The following is a 15,192-nucleotide window of genomic DNA, read 5'->3' as shown; positions in this document are numbered from 1 at the left end:
TCAAAAAATGCAGGCATTCAGCCACTCCAGAAATAAGGAACAAGGGTGTCTCTGGTCTGACATCTCTAAAAAAGCCTGATTTTCAGTTGCATAGCAATTTTTCAAAATTGGCTCCACTTGAGAGGTTTCAAATGGGATGGCCAACGATCACCTACGACTCTTCAAAATATCAGCCTTAATATTGGCCCTGTGAAGGCCAGGTACAATTTGAAGACACTTACTGCTCCCAGGTAATTCAGTCATGCTGTTAACAGCAGTGGGTCTGCATGCGGAAATCGGCTGGAATAACTATTTCAGAATCACTGCAGACATTTTATTTGGGGATAAAGGGAGCATTATTTCCTTGATTTTTTTTTTTCTTTATTCTGTTTTTTTGGGTGGGAAGTCATATGGAGGCAATCATCACATGGGCATCTGGGAGAGATACCAGAGCAGAATCAAAGAACAGTTTTTTTCTCTGTTGCTAACCCGGTAATTTCCTTCATGTGGAAAAACTCCGACAACAGCCAAGCTTGCAGTGTTGCTTACCTCTCTTAGGGCATGGAGAAGTGTCACATACAACCTACTTTAGATCTTAGCCATTTCAGCTACACACATGATAAAGTCGTTCTGGTAGGCATACAGATCTGGTAGAGAGATTTCCAAGAGCATTGGGATCTGCTGCAGGAGTCCTCTCGGTCAGGCAACCTCCTGCAGATCCCTCCTTAGCAGCTCATGCATCACTGCTCGTGTTTTCAGAAATGAAAACCAAGAGAGAGATAGCATGGGAAAAAAGTTAATGTAGATTATAAAAAGGCAGGAAAGCTGCCTTTTCATAAAGCGTATATATGTATTCCCTTTGCACTCTCCCTACAAACCAGCAGGGTGTGCCTGTGGACCAGCTTTCTTACACATACACAACTCATTTTTTGCCTTAAATGATGCAAACTCCCTTCTTTATGCATCATAGCTTTCTTCAGTCAAAAAAAGGAGGCTATGTACCCAAGTAAACTACAAAAAAGGATCATCTTTGCTGACACTACACCACCTTTCTGTAGTTTCTCACTAAGAGTACAACTAAACTTCAGCAATACGTAAAATGAGCAGTAAGCTGAGAAATGGAAATCACCTCTGGTTTTCTAATAAACATAAAATACTCTCAAACTCTTCTTTATACTGCTTGCTCTTAGGCGGATCAGCTTGGCAGCCTTCCCACCAGGACCTCTAAAACTAGATTTCCTGGGAAGGCAAATGAGGGCACCTCAGCTCCTTCTTCCGCCCCGGTCCCTCCAGACCCTGCTTAGCACCACTAAATTTAGTGAGTTCTCTGGCTCACAGGGTTGAGAAGGGGCTGTGCCTCTGTGAAGTGCCCCATCAGCAGCACAGCCAAAGCTGCCTCCAAAAACTGGATGCAAATGCTGAATTGCAGCAAATAATTGAAAGCTAAATCTATGCAGAATAATACTTCTATGCTATCAGGCAATTTAGTTTACTGCTGAATGAGACGCACAAGGAATTGAGCTGTGCAAAAAGACATGAGAAATAGCATTTTAAGCCATTTAAAAGCACTTTGTGCTGCTAAAAAGAACGCCTGATTTTTCCCTGCTGCTGCACGTTGCAATATTGTGCACATCACTGTGAATTCACCTCCGCTGACCCAAAAGAGCTACAGCTGGCATTTGATCTATTTTTGACACTAATGCAAAAAAGCTGCCCTGGATCACCAGCGAGTACCATCTGCTCTTTGCAACTGAAATGCCACCAATTCACAAACTGGGGCCAGGAGTTTCAAAAATAGCTAAAGTGAGATGCCTCGATCCATATTTAGGCACCTGCCTGACTTTGAGGGAGAGCTGAGCGTGCTGCAGCTCCCATTAACCTGAACCCAAATTCAGTGCCCCTCTGCCGTTGCAGCCTTGGCAGCGTCGTCTGGGTTTCTCCAGCCTGGGGACTAGCAAAAAAGGACTGGTTTGTACTAAGTGCCGATTTAGCAGTCTCCCAGGTGAGTGAAATTCTCCAAAGCACCCAGACAACCAAAGTTGGAAGTGACCAGGTTGCTACTGACTTTCCATTTCTTAAGCCAGAACTACCTTTTAGCTCAGTTACTTTACAAAAAGTGGAGTTAGAATGGTAATTTTCACCTTACGGAGACAATAAAAGACAAACTCCAGTTTTAGTGTTTACAAGGTGGAAAACGGTTTGCAGAAGCGATGGGAATGCTATGTGAAATTTGCAGCTACAGTCCATTGCGCCCTATTTACATAAAGGACTTTCAGGAATGTCCTTGTTCCTACCACACTGATATGCTGTATTCATTTTCTTCTGAAGGGGACCAGAGAAATGCAGTTTCATATCTACCATGTAGGTCCGGGAAGACATTTCTGTACCAGTGGAGATCTGGCATTTATACAACGCAACATAAAAATCCTGAAAGCTATAAAAGATGTTTTCGCTGTATTAGTGACTATCATTTTGATGTGAAACCCACTTTAATGAATACCTGACAACTAAATCTTTTAAAGGAATGATTTCACTTGACATGAATGCATTCAACTACTGTTTGTTGAATTATATTCTTCTTAAACAGCCAGCCAAAGAATATAGCGACACTGTAAATCAAGGGTTTGCAACCTTTGCAACACTCAGGACCATGTCTGAAACCTGTCAGTGCACTCAGGGTGATATTGGATTTAAGAATAAGCTTAGGGGGATTTACATAAGCAGAGAGAGGCCTTCAGCAAGTCGGTATTTGCTATGTAGCCAGAGAGCAGTCCTCACCACAAACATTATCAAGTATTGTACACAGACTATTTTTTCCCAACCAGCATTTTTTTTTTTTCCCCAATCGAACACGGACCGACATAAAGCCAGCCTCTGTGGGCCAGGTGCTCACCGCTTTCAGGTCAGGTCTGGCAGCCTGTAATTCCTACTCGGCTCCAGCCTTGCTTTTCCAGCTGGAGCAGAAAACCAGCGTGCAAATACACCTCGCAGCTCCGCGGTCCTACCAGTCTCCGCAAAATGCCGTTCAAGCACACTTTGACTGAGCGGGTACCTCCTGCACCAGAGCAGTCCGCCAGGTTTTTGCCGGGACTCACAGAGGTTAGCAATCTTGCAGTCACGGGGGTCTCCACGCTCCTACTCTCCATCACTACTGCCTTCCTCCCGCAAACGCAGCAGGCAGTTAAGGTAACATAGAAGATAGAGGTTGCACAAAGCTGATAACATCTTTACAGCAAAATGATAAAGCATAAAATAAAATTTGGTAATGTTCAAGAGCTCTGTTTTGATATGAAAATGTGGTCACCTTTCTTTATGGTAATGGCATTAAGCTACGTTGCATTGGTTCACGTTCGGAGCAGTTTCTGGTGCCACTGAAATAATTTGAAGTTTAATTAGTTTAGGGGTGGGTTTTTTGAAAGCTCATCTTCTGTAGAATCAAAGAAATCTAACCTCTAGAGAGATACATCCTGTACACATAAGTGCCTTGGACAAGTACTTTCCGACCTGCCGAAATGAGTCAGAGTACTGAGAATACCAACTTGGAGCACCGAGAAACCCCATACAGGCAAGTGGTAAGAGATGCATGCTTTTTGGAAAAATAAAAAGCCACAAAGCAGGTCTTGTTTCTAAAGGGCAGCCATGGCTTTTTTTTACCAGCAGGTGTCATATGGAAATAAGATGTCGTCTCAGCTGACACTGCATCCCCTCCCTGGGGGGCAACAAGCCTGTCCCCAGTTCAAGGTGTCCTGTGTATGTGGTCCTGACGAGGAGATAAATGGAGTTATCTTTCAGCTGGACAAGGACCATGATCACTCAGATATATATTACCTCCCACGTAGGGGATCTGGGTAGCATTTCAGAAGCTGCCCCTCACTAAACAGTTCTCTAATGGGACGTACCACCCTTCTTTCTCATATGAATAATTACTGATATAAGGCAAAGATGCCTGACAACTGACACTTAGCTGCTTCATTAGGGGCATTAACAGTACCTTACAGATGCCTTGTAAATTTTTTCCAGGAAATATTGCTATTTTGTGCCACTTCAGCCTGCATTGCTCTTTGCACTGGGTCACAGCTGGGTCCTACAGGCTGCCTGGTGCCAGGCTGCCCCGCTGCCCAGCCCAGCGTAAATACACGGATGGGGGATTTTAGGAGGACATGTGAGACTGAGGGTTTGAGTGGTGTTTCTTTTTGGAAGCACTGAGATTCCCAAAGCGCCCCTTTCCAAGTTGTGAGTTGTGAATGGTGAGCAAAAAAATACAGGCAAATAATGATTTCTCATCTCACGGCAATTTCTAAGCTTCAGGTAAATACTATCTAGGTAATTTTTTAAAACACTTCAACAGCTGCTCTCACCCAATGGATCCTATGGAGCCCAAATCTCTTCTTAATTAGCCCACCAGAAACACTGTGGGCCTCAGCATGGTTGCACAGCAGCTACACTAATCCCCACCACTTTCAGAGCATCATCTCCTGGAAGGAAACCTTCATGGGTGTATGGCAGGAACTCACCCAAATCTCTACCACCACTTGCACTGCAGACTCCCCTGCAGACTTTGCACAGGGGGCCTGCAAAAGGTGTCCCCGACTGCACCACAGGCTGGGGCACCTCGGTCACAGCCACGCCATGGGACCTCAGCTCTGCAGGGGAAACCTTGTGTTGGACAGCAGCACCAGGATGAAGGGAATTTGGCCCTGGATAAGTGCCTTCAGCTCTGCTGGACCACTGGTAAGAGCGAGTGACAACCATTGCTTTGCCCAAAAGGAGAGACCTGAGCTTTAGTTCATTAATACCCAGAAAGCAGGCATTACCTGCAGGAGCTCTCCACGTAAGCAGCCGCTGGACCACAAAATCTGATCTGCTGAGTGACTAGGAGTGAAGCAAATCAAGACAATTATAACTCTATTAAATATAAACATTGATTAGCATGGTTCAGAAAGTCAGAAGTCTTCCTGACTTGCTTTGGAGTTAGGGTTTGCTTCTAACTTGGCTGCCAGAAAAGCAGGCATCCTTTCCAGAATCCATACAGCCTTGTATTTTGTTCCCCTCCTGGAACAAATACAAAGGGGGGGATGGATACTTCATAAAAATCAATTTTGAACAGCCCTGTGAAAGTGTGGGAGTATGAATGTCTGACATCCTCCTGCATAGCTTCAAGCATCCTCAGGCCCATCTACTGCTTACAGGCTCCATCAGCCTATGCTAACCTGAAATACCTTGAAATAGAAATGACTCATTTGTAAGAACTGGTGGCTAGCGTTTCTTCCATCAACCTTCTTTGAGCACGAGAAGAGTCTTTCAATAAAATAAAAAAAGACCAAGAAAAGCATGAGTTTTACTGAAATGAAATGTTCAAGCAAAGCTTTAAAACTTAAGAATAAAATAATAGGGTGACCAACACACTCGCTACAGCTGGGGGGAAGGAAAAGATGATAAAAAGGAGATTTAAATTTCTGGCCAATGCTCTACTCGTTGGTCACAGGATTTGTTTTCCTTTCACAGTCTCCACTAGACACGGCCAACACTTCACCTGGACTTTCCAAGCATTTTTGTTGCTGGTTTATAGCACCTCTTCCTCACAGCTGAAGCGTTCTGCAGCGCAGGAGCAGCAGTGCCAGTTCAGGCATGCCCCAGCACTTGCTTCAGCTGAGGTTTGGGGTGCCAGCCCTCCTGTGGCCGGCACCTCCTCCGCTCTGCGTGAGGCCAGCCTGACAGGAGCCGGTCCTTCGCTCTGCGATTCCACTACAGGACAGCTTTTGCTCCCTCCCTCCCCTTCTCCATTTGGCGGGCAGGTTACCAGTACAGACCTCAGGAAAGCAAAACACAAGAGATTTGTGCTTCGCTGGCTTTGAGCAAGCAAACGGCCCAGCTTGAGTAGCACAAGCGGCACAGAAGTGCACGTGGCCCTAGCACTGCTCTGCAGCACCAGGACTGAAATGACCCACACATTTTTGCCGTAAAAGAAGTAAGCTCACAACTGAAGTCATCATCTCAGGATGGAGATGATCTATCAGGGATGCAGGGTGGGATTTCCCATGCACACATGCAACACACGCAACACACGCACAGGGGAGAGGAGCAGACAGAAAACGCGCATGCGGAAGCTTTTGCATGACCCCCATGGCTTAGCTTGAGTGCTGCATGGCCTCATCATTCACATCACCTCACTATCCACCTACTTCCCCACCAACTGTTTCCAGCTCTCCCTTTCCAGCCCTCATTCATCTTGGGATCAGCAGCTCCAGGAGGCTCATGGCAGGGAACAGGTCCTCCTGCAAGTCCCCTGCAGTGGCTACAGGCAGCAAGCAAAAACCCAACTGTTCCCATCTTCCTCTCCAGAGGATAACTGACTTTGACACCCCAACATCTACCAATGCTCAAGTAGGGAGAAAATAAGAAACTTATTTAAATAAACAGATTCACTCTGTAAAGGCTATGTGTGGCCAAACCAGATCTCACAAGGTACATGGGGCTGCTCCTCAGCTGGTACAAAGGATATCGGTAAAGCATATTTGCTCAGAGATAACAGCCCTGGGGAGCGACAGCCAAGCCTTGGGACAGGGCACAGATAAAAGTGATTGGAACTGAAAAAAAGAGAAGGAGGAAAAAGGAAAAATTGGAAGAAAATTAAACCTCATCTTTTTCAACCGCATATTAATGGACATTGAACAGAGGCTAATGTTACACTGAAAAACAAACCAAGTTTTGCCTTGAATCTGTCACTTACGCTGTACTCTGCCATATTTTTACAATGACTGAATATTTCCCTGTGCTTTTATCATCAAGTGCAGCACCATCAGTGAAGGGACAGGCATTTACCCCTTCATAGGGCCTGGAGGACCCCTGTCCGCTTGCTCGGAGGGCGAGGGGGTGGGAGGGGAGGCAGAGAAGGGGCTCACAGGGCCAGGGCAGCTCAAATGCCCCTTGTTCTGAAGCCAGAGCAGCAGGGCAGGCAGCAGAGCTGGCAGACCCCAGTAAGGTGTTGCACCAGATGAACTCTGCTCTGCTCCGGTCATCTTTATGAATCACAGCTGGAAAGGCACCAGAAGGAGCACAGTTGTGTTTTGCTCCTCAAATTTCTCTTCTCTTGCAGAAATACCAGACTACAAGCACACAGATCATGATTTTCTCCATACGAGTCTTTCCTGGCCAAAGCCCAAACTGCAAGAAATGTGGCCCTGGCTGCTACATGTAAAATGACTTACCCCTTTCCCCCTTACAGGAGGGGAACTGCTATCATCAGAAAGCATTTTTTTGTATACTTAGATGAAAAAACCCTTGTTATTCTTATGGTTTTAGCTGTATATGTCAGAGCTTCTCTTGTCTTGGCCAAGCTAATCCTCCCACGGCCGGTTTTCTCCCACGGTTGCTTGGGCCCCAGCGCATCAAAGCCCCTGTGCATTAAACACTTACATTAACAGACCATTAGCTGCACTGACCTCTTCACACTCTCAGTGTTTGCTGCGAGCCCGGGGCAGCTGCAACCAAATTGCTTGGCTGTATCAGAGCTCTGCTGGGGCAGGGACAGTGTCTGGTGGGAACGAATTAGCCTCCCGCATCCATCGCGTATCACCCATCCTGTTTCTTCCCTTCTTCATCTCAATGCTCCCTTCAATTATAAATGTTTAAATTGGAATTATTTATTTTTTCCCTAACCCAAAGTCCCCTTTGCCTGCATGGCACAGGTAGTGAGGGGTGATCAGAGTTTCACCACCACCAGGTCCTTCTGCAGCTACTTGGCAGGGTAGCACCAGGGAAGCCCCAACAGGAGACCCTTTGATCTAGCTAGAGAGATGAGAGGCATGGTTTGGTATCAACGGCTTCCAAAACATTAAAAGTCAAATGCTTCAACAATTATGACATTTAGCAGAAGCAGCATAAAAATAATACTTGTTTACATTTTCTGAAACAGAAGAAAAAAATAAATCAGTGCATTTTTTTTAAAGGAAAATAGTTTGTGTGAGTTCACAGAGGAAAAGCACTCTCTTCTTGTTCCTCCCCAGTTGCTGACTGCAGCTGGTCTGCCACCGGGTGCCGGTGGGGGGACCGCAGGAGCAGCTCCTTCCCCTGCTCCCTCGGGAGACCTCCCCCCGCCTGTTTGTCTGCACTGGGGGTCTGTGCCCCCACACTGCACCCCGTTACAGGGAACCTCTGGGGTGAAGTGATACTCTCCTCTGCCCTTTTTGTGCTTAAAAACAGACACAAAGCTCATTGCCATTGAGGTTTGCTGCCTTGGAGAGCCCATCAAGCTTCTACCTGGTGTCCCACCACCTTCTTCAGGAAAACGGAAGTCAAGGGAGGTGCTGCCCCTGCTGGGCTGTGGGATCCCAGTACTAAGGGGACCCAAATTTTTAAAGATTGCAAGGATCTTAGCACCATCCCCCAAAGCACCTGGACAGATCCACAAGCCGGTCAACATCTTGACCGAACCGCACGCAGTACGAGGTGAAAGACCGGCATGGTGAGAGGCTGCCGTTCGCTGTCATCCCAGGTGGCTAAGGGGAACGGCAAGAAAAATTGCTTTCAATTTTTAACTGCTTGAAGAGCCTTAAAAAAAAAAAAAAGAAAAAGAAAAAAGTCAGACAGACAGACGCAGGGAGTGGAGAAGCAGCAGACAGCAGCGTGCAAAGGCGCGGTGGCAGGAGGATGAGTCAGTGTGAGCAGGCCGGGGCGAGGGCTGTGCGTGGGACTGGGGGAGCAGGGACGCGGGCGGGTGCAGCACAGCGCCAGCACAGCCCCCTGGGTCAGGGAGGCTGCCTGCTGGCGCGGCTGGGCGGGCGGCATGCCCCAGCGAGCTCTCGCTCGGGGTCCTTGCAAAACACATCTGCTCCAATTTCCATGGGAAAAAATAATAATAATAAAACCTGATTTTACACAAAACTAGAAAGCAGAAAACTCCACCAGTTAATGGGTCCAGGCTCCATCCTGCATCCTGGACCTCGGGCAGTTTTGCAGTGATCTCAACCTGGTTTTAAACCTACACTGCTGCTCCCGTGAGATGCAAAACCCTCCTGCCCAGGTGCACGGCCACCACAGCCCGGCCCACGGGGCGAAGCTTTGGGGGAGCAGCCCTGGCTCTGGGGAGAGCCTCCACGCAAGATAGGGCTCAAAACTCCCAGCCCTCAGCCCCCTTGAAATAGCTTTCCAGATTGAGCGATCATTGTAATTAAAATAGAGTCAAGTGTTGTGGCGGAACAGCAGCTAAATTACAGGTCTGAGAGGTGGGGAAAGGCATGCATCTGACTGCCTGACAATCAAAGATGGTAAATGAAACTCTGAGCTCCTGTAACTGTAATTGCACCCCAATCCGAAAACAGACAGGAATAGAAATTTGCCTAAAAAAAAAAAAAAAAAAAATCATGTTGCAATTTAATTTCTCTCCCTTTCTGATCCATAGTTTGAAATATAAGTATTTTAAATTATGAGGGCTGATACCTCTATAGACCAGAGATTGTTGAAAATGAAAAGAAAATAAAAAGCTACGTAAGCCCAGTAAACCTGGGCTATCTCCAGTATTGTATTCCATGAAATTGCTTTCAGGCAATGTCCCAGGAATTGCAGCAAGCAAGGTGAGCACCAGGGTAGCTGAAACTGCCAGAGTTTCAGCTCACCTCCATGCAGTTCCTCACCTCCGTACAGGATGTCCATCACCGAGCCTGAAAGTCTCCCAACTCATCACCGGGTGTCTGTCCTTCCTGCTGGCAGGGATAGCCAGCTGTAAAGGTATCAGGCCGGGCAACCGTTTCAGTGAGACCTTGTTTAGTTACAAAAGCAAATTGTTGCACCCAGGACTTCTCTAGAAATGAAGTGAGATTTGGGCGCTGGAGCTGGCGGTCGCCGTGTCGGCAATGGCCATGCACAGCTCTGATGACACTCAGCAGAGGACAGTGTTGCTCACACGCACTGGGAAATGCTGCAACTGCGTAGGCAGCGTATGCTACAGTGGACACATTTAGAAGCACTTATACTGACACTTTTAAAAATACATTAATTTTACACATCTACTACTTCAAGAGGGGTTGGTTGGTTTTTTTTTTTTTAATTATTCAAAATAACACCCTTTCCCCCTGCTACAATGTGCTCTGTGTAGCAATCAGAGTGAAGAGCAATCCTTTGGTCCCTCGTCTATGCAGAACATCTCAAAAAAAAAAAAAAAAATCAATAAATTATAAATCCTTCCTTCCACGGAACAGCCATCTGCTCGGAGAAGGAAATCCCCACTCTACACGTCTCCTTGCAGGGCCAGCTGAGGGGGGTGCGGGGCAATAATAGGTATTTACCAAGCAATACCTTAAAATGGACCCATGGCAGTTCTTTATTAAAATACCACTGATAGACATGGGTGGTTTCCACCAGAAGTTGAGTTAAGCAGTTTTCTGGAGCATGCAGGTAATCCTGAACTGGCAGATCTGTGCAGTCTGGAAACGTGCAGGAACCCACTTGTAGGACGCGGGAGGACATCTCTTCTGGGAGCTGTGTTTCAGCACACGAGATCCTCATGGCTCACGAGATGCCCAAAGCCATTTGCCCTTTTGTTGGCAGCAAATCTAATTACAATTCATCATTAAATACCACAGGAAACTACATAGGGAAATATTTCCCTCTCGTCTCCTTTTTGCAGAATGGCAAAGCTGGCCTTGGAGGATGACTTTTTAAATCCCCCCCCCCCCAAAACACATAAAAATTACTAACAGACTCGAGTAAATTGATACTGTCAATTAAGCCAGCAGCACTGTTATGTGGAAATGAAGCTTAAACATCAAAGGCACAGGAGTCGGTCCAAAGCAGGTATCTGGTACCGCCGATCTCTTGCCCAGGTCACGCATGGAGATTTAGCTTGGTATGCAGGTTTGTGGCCACAAGATTTGCATTTTCTTCGTCACTTATTGAATGAGGCCTTTATTGATTTATTTATTTTTAATCAGATTTCCCTCATGTCATGCAGACTTACCAAATCTGATTGGCAGGGCATGAAATAGCAATACGTAAAAATAGCAGTGAGGAAGAAAGTCTCGCTCTACTTCCCCCCCCCCGAAAGCTCCCATATGAGGCTGCCGAGAGGTGGGGTCCCAGGGGGATGGAGTCGGCAAGCCGGTGTAATACAGGTGCTATTGCCATTGTGGGGGCACCAAGACCAATGGTGAAGGAGACGAATCCAGGTCCCTTGGAGGCAGTTAATTGCAAGTGGTTTGCATTCACAGAGGTACAGCCCAAGAGCAGGCTTTCTGGACTGGATTACTGGGGTCATGTCACGAGTGGGATCCAGTGCCAGTCTTTAGAAGCAATAGCGGTGGGCACCATAAAAAAAACCCAACCAACTTCAGCTTTTCTGTGAGCTCTGGGCATGATCCTAGTCCCACAGAAGTTCGTGGGCATTTTGCAACTGTTCCCAGTAAATGTAGATCTGTTCTCCTCTCCTTGCTCCCTTACCAGCTCTGCTTGGCATCCCTTCCTCCCTTCGGCTTTCCTTCCCTGGCAGGAGTTTGCCGGGGTCAGTGCCTGCGGCCCCAGGCAGGGCTCCATCACCCATCCCCTGCCCTCCTCGAGGCGTGAATGGCAGCTGGAAACCAGCTGGTTTCCAGCAAGCTGCCACCTGACTTGCCTCCCACGTCAGCAGGGATAACTGGCTCCTGGAGCGGAGCATCCAACGGGAAATGCCCGCTGGCCCTGGAGCTGCCAGGAAGGAGCTATTTGGGACTGCCGCGTTTGCAACCTGCGCCTTTAAATTCATTTTACTATTACAGTCATTTAGCTAACTACTTAATTGCAGCCATCTATCTGCGTCTGTCTCGGTCCAACACCCACAGATGCAGCCACCCACGCAGCCACCCACACCAGCCCACGCTCTGACTCATGCTCCGAGCCGTTGTCAAAAAAACCCTGCTCCCTGCCGAACGCAAACGCTTTCTTCAAACGTGTGCTGCTACTTTGATCTATTTCCATAGATTCCTGTGAGTCATCTGATCTGTCTCTGAGCTAAACCCAGTAGACTAGAGCCTACATGTATGTTGTTTTGCATGAATTTGACTTGAACGGAGAGCTGACCCTGCTGTAATGCACAGGCATGCGAGAGCAGAAAATCCCTGGGAACTTCTTCCAGGAGTGAACTGCTTACTTACCCAAAAAGAGGAGCAATTATTTCCTATTAAAAAGTCCTATTGTGCTCTAAAAAAAAATATATATATATATATATTTGGGGATAGCATTATTCTGAGATATAAGGTCACAGTGATGCTCAGAAACCCTTTCCATCAAATCCCCTTGCAGTGCTTTACCATGCAGCCTTTTTCCCACCCCTACCAGCTTGATACCCTCTCCCTTGCTTTGCAGATGGTGACACGGTGGTGCCAAACCTTAACGTGCCCATTTCAGCAGGAGCAGGAGCCAGCCTGCCACTAGCAGCACAGCTTAATTAAGGCGGTGGGGATGATCAGTCCCGGGCACCTCGGGGGCTGTGCGATTTGGCTGCTGTCACAGAGGAAGATAGTAATGACACCCAGGCTACCACCGAGATGCCGCGCTCAACGAAGACTTCACACCTACTATCTGGCAGATTTGTGGGTCCCTCATCATCCCAAGTCCTGAGAGCTGTGCTCCAGGGGTACCCAAATTCCTCCCGAGTGGGTATTTTTGCCCAGCGATCTATCCACACATAGCACTTCTGGGTGAATCCATGAAAGCCATCAGGGAACATTGCTAAGCCTGCAATCTCTTCAAGCCGTGACATGGTTTGGGGGGATGCTGACGTGGGTAAGTGTGGATACTCAGGGGATGCTCGTTCCCACCTGGATGCTGTTTGCCAGGTGACGCAAGCCTGTGCCTTAGCTAACTCCCCTGCCCCTCTGCTCCCAGCAGCAGGACTGCCAGCCATGCCTGCACTTGACCTTGCAGGCATACCCTCTGCCCTCATCTGCCTGCATATATTGTTGCTAAATCTGCTGTTATTATTCTTGTTGCCACAGCCTCTCTGTGCACAGCAGGCGGGCAGGATCCTTTCCCGAACGCTTCGCAGGCATGTAGCAGATGGTGCCTGTCACTAAAAGCAAATAAATGCTTCGGTGCCCTGATTTATCTGCACAAATACCACCTGAATTATTGAGGACAGGAGACCCAATTAGAAATGCCTTTCTTAGTGGATTTGCACTCAGTGGTAATAAGCGCCGAGCACACAGAGTTCACACTTTTACAGAGTGTATGTTATATCACTATCAATAGCTTATTTAGATTTGCACAGATGCATTTGAAAAATAATTAAAAAAAAAAAGCAGCCAGATGGGTTTCATGAAGTTGTCACAAGGATCATTCCAAGACATGCCTAAAATGCTAAATATTGGGGGGGGGGGGAAGTTGTGAAACTTGGAGCCTACAGCTGAGCTTCCTGAAGTCGGTGGCAAAGCTCCCATCACCTCCCTGCAAGAAGAGGGCCGCAGGCATGCAATTAAAGATGGGAAACCCAGGGCCAGATTGCTTCCTTTTGATCCCTGGGTATAAATCCAGATTAACTCCCTTCTGCACAGCAGATTAGTAACTGAAAGCTGAATCTTGCTGCTAGATTCAAAGCTTCCCAGTGGCTGAGGCTTGGGCTCACCCTTTTATTTTCTCCATCCATCCATCCATCCTCGTAATGGGTCTCAGCATTGCCATCATGCCTGGCACCAGTGGGGTGGGGGGTACCCATGTACATCCATCTCCCCCTGCAAAGTTTATTTAAACAAAGTCAGCAGGGCCAGGCCCTCACTGCACCCAGCACGGCCGATTTCAGCCCTCCCCAGCAGCTGGCAAGAGAGGTAGCACTGTATCTCCCAGCCATGCATCACGGCGAGCACTGCGTGGTGCATCACAGGGAACGTTCTGCCAGGGTGGAGTGGGATGATTATTATTTTAAACATCTTGGACTAGTGAAGCACGAATTTCAATTGGATAATTTTTTGCAGGACTAACATCCGCATCAGGAGGGTGACCAGCCCTTACTGCAAAATACAGCTGTGCCCCAATCCTGGACACCCAAAAGTAGGCTGAGTGGCCCGGGGAGCATGGAAGGGCTCAGCAGCTGGGGGTAACATCACACTGGGTGTTTTTTCCAGGAAACCTATAATTATGTATATAATTTGGTACTGAACAAGCCCTTGTCCTTTTTTCCCCTGCTTGTTTTTGTTCATTTTCTTTCATTTTGTTATTGTTTGTTTTCAGGAGAATGGGGGGAGGAGGAAGAGAAAGGGATAGAAAAAACATTGTGTGATTTGATTTCAATTGCATTGCACTTTCACCGTGCTTTTTTATGCTTGATGGGAGCGACGTGTGCAAGTCGGAGAGAACAGCACATTTTGCCAGCCTGAAAAATATTGCCTTGGGCCTAACCCAAATTTTCACTGGCTTCACTGGAAGTTGAATCAAGTCTTTTGGATAGCCAGAGCTGCAATCTGTGATACCAGGGGTTTTAAGAAAAAGATATTATATGGCAGCTTAAGTCTCAACAATCTCAAATATTTTTAGCACGTTGATGGCCATCAGTGTTGCTGAGCATCATGCTCAGAAAGCAGCACGCAGCCCTTGCTGGTCCCTTGCAGCACATACAAGTGGGAAGCGGTAAAGCAATCACAGCTCAAGAGGAACACATTTTGTCTTCCAGGTCTATAAGTGACGTGCAATATATTAGTAGAATCGAAAGGAATCATAAAAGCACATGGAAACTATCAATTTTCCCCTCTTACTCCTAATGCATCAGCTCTAAACGAGATACCCCAGAGGAGCTGCAGTTAAAACGTGGTTGTTTATTCAATTATTTCCATACGGGTCTTATTTATTTAAGATCAAGACAAATACTACTCGCATGCTTGCTCTGCCGGCATTAATCATCTCCTGCATCCCGGGCTGCTGGGGATGCGGGAGGTGGAAGGAACGTGACAGCCACACGCGTGGGCGGGCACGGAGGTGGGTGTTTGCCTGTTGGAGCAGAGGTTTGGAGCAAGCCAGCATGAATGTTAAAATACAGAGCCTTCCCAGGGTCTTGCACAACACTCCCTGTTTATTTATATATTTTTTTAAATCGCTTTTCTTTGCTAATTTTATTTGCAATCAAGATGCATATTGTTGGGGGTTTGGGCTGAACCTCTCTTAGGATAAGATGAGATACTTGTTTGTCTTTGGTAGAGGCTCACACATCTGTGATCTTTGAACACCTATCTACAGGCTTGCCTCTGCGCCACCGCT

The sequence above is a fragment of the Aptenodytes patagonicus genome, chromosome 6, assembly GCF_965638725.1.
Source record: "Aptenodytes patagonicus chromosome 6, bAptPat1.pri.cur, whole genome shotgun sequence".
NCBI lineage: Eukaryota > Metazoa > Chordata > Aves > Sphenisciformes > Spheniscidae > Aptenodytes > Aptenodytes patagonicus.
This window is presented reverse-complemented; position numbering follows the sequence as displayed.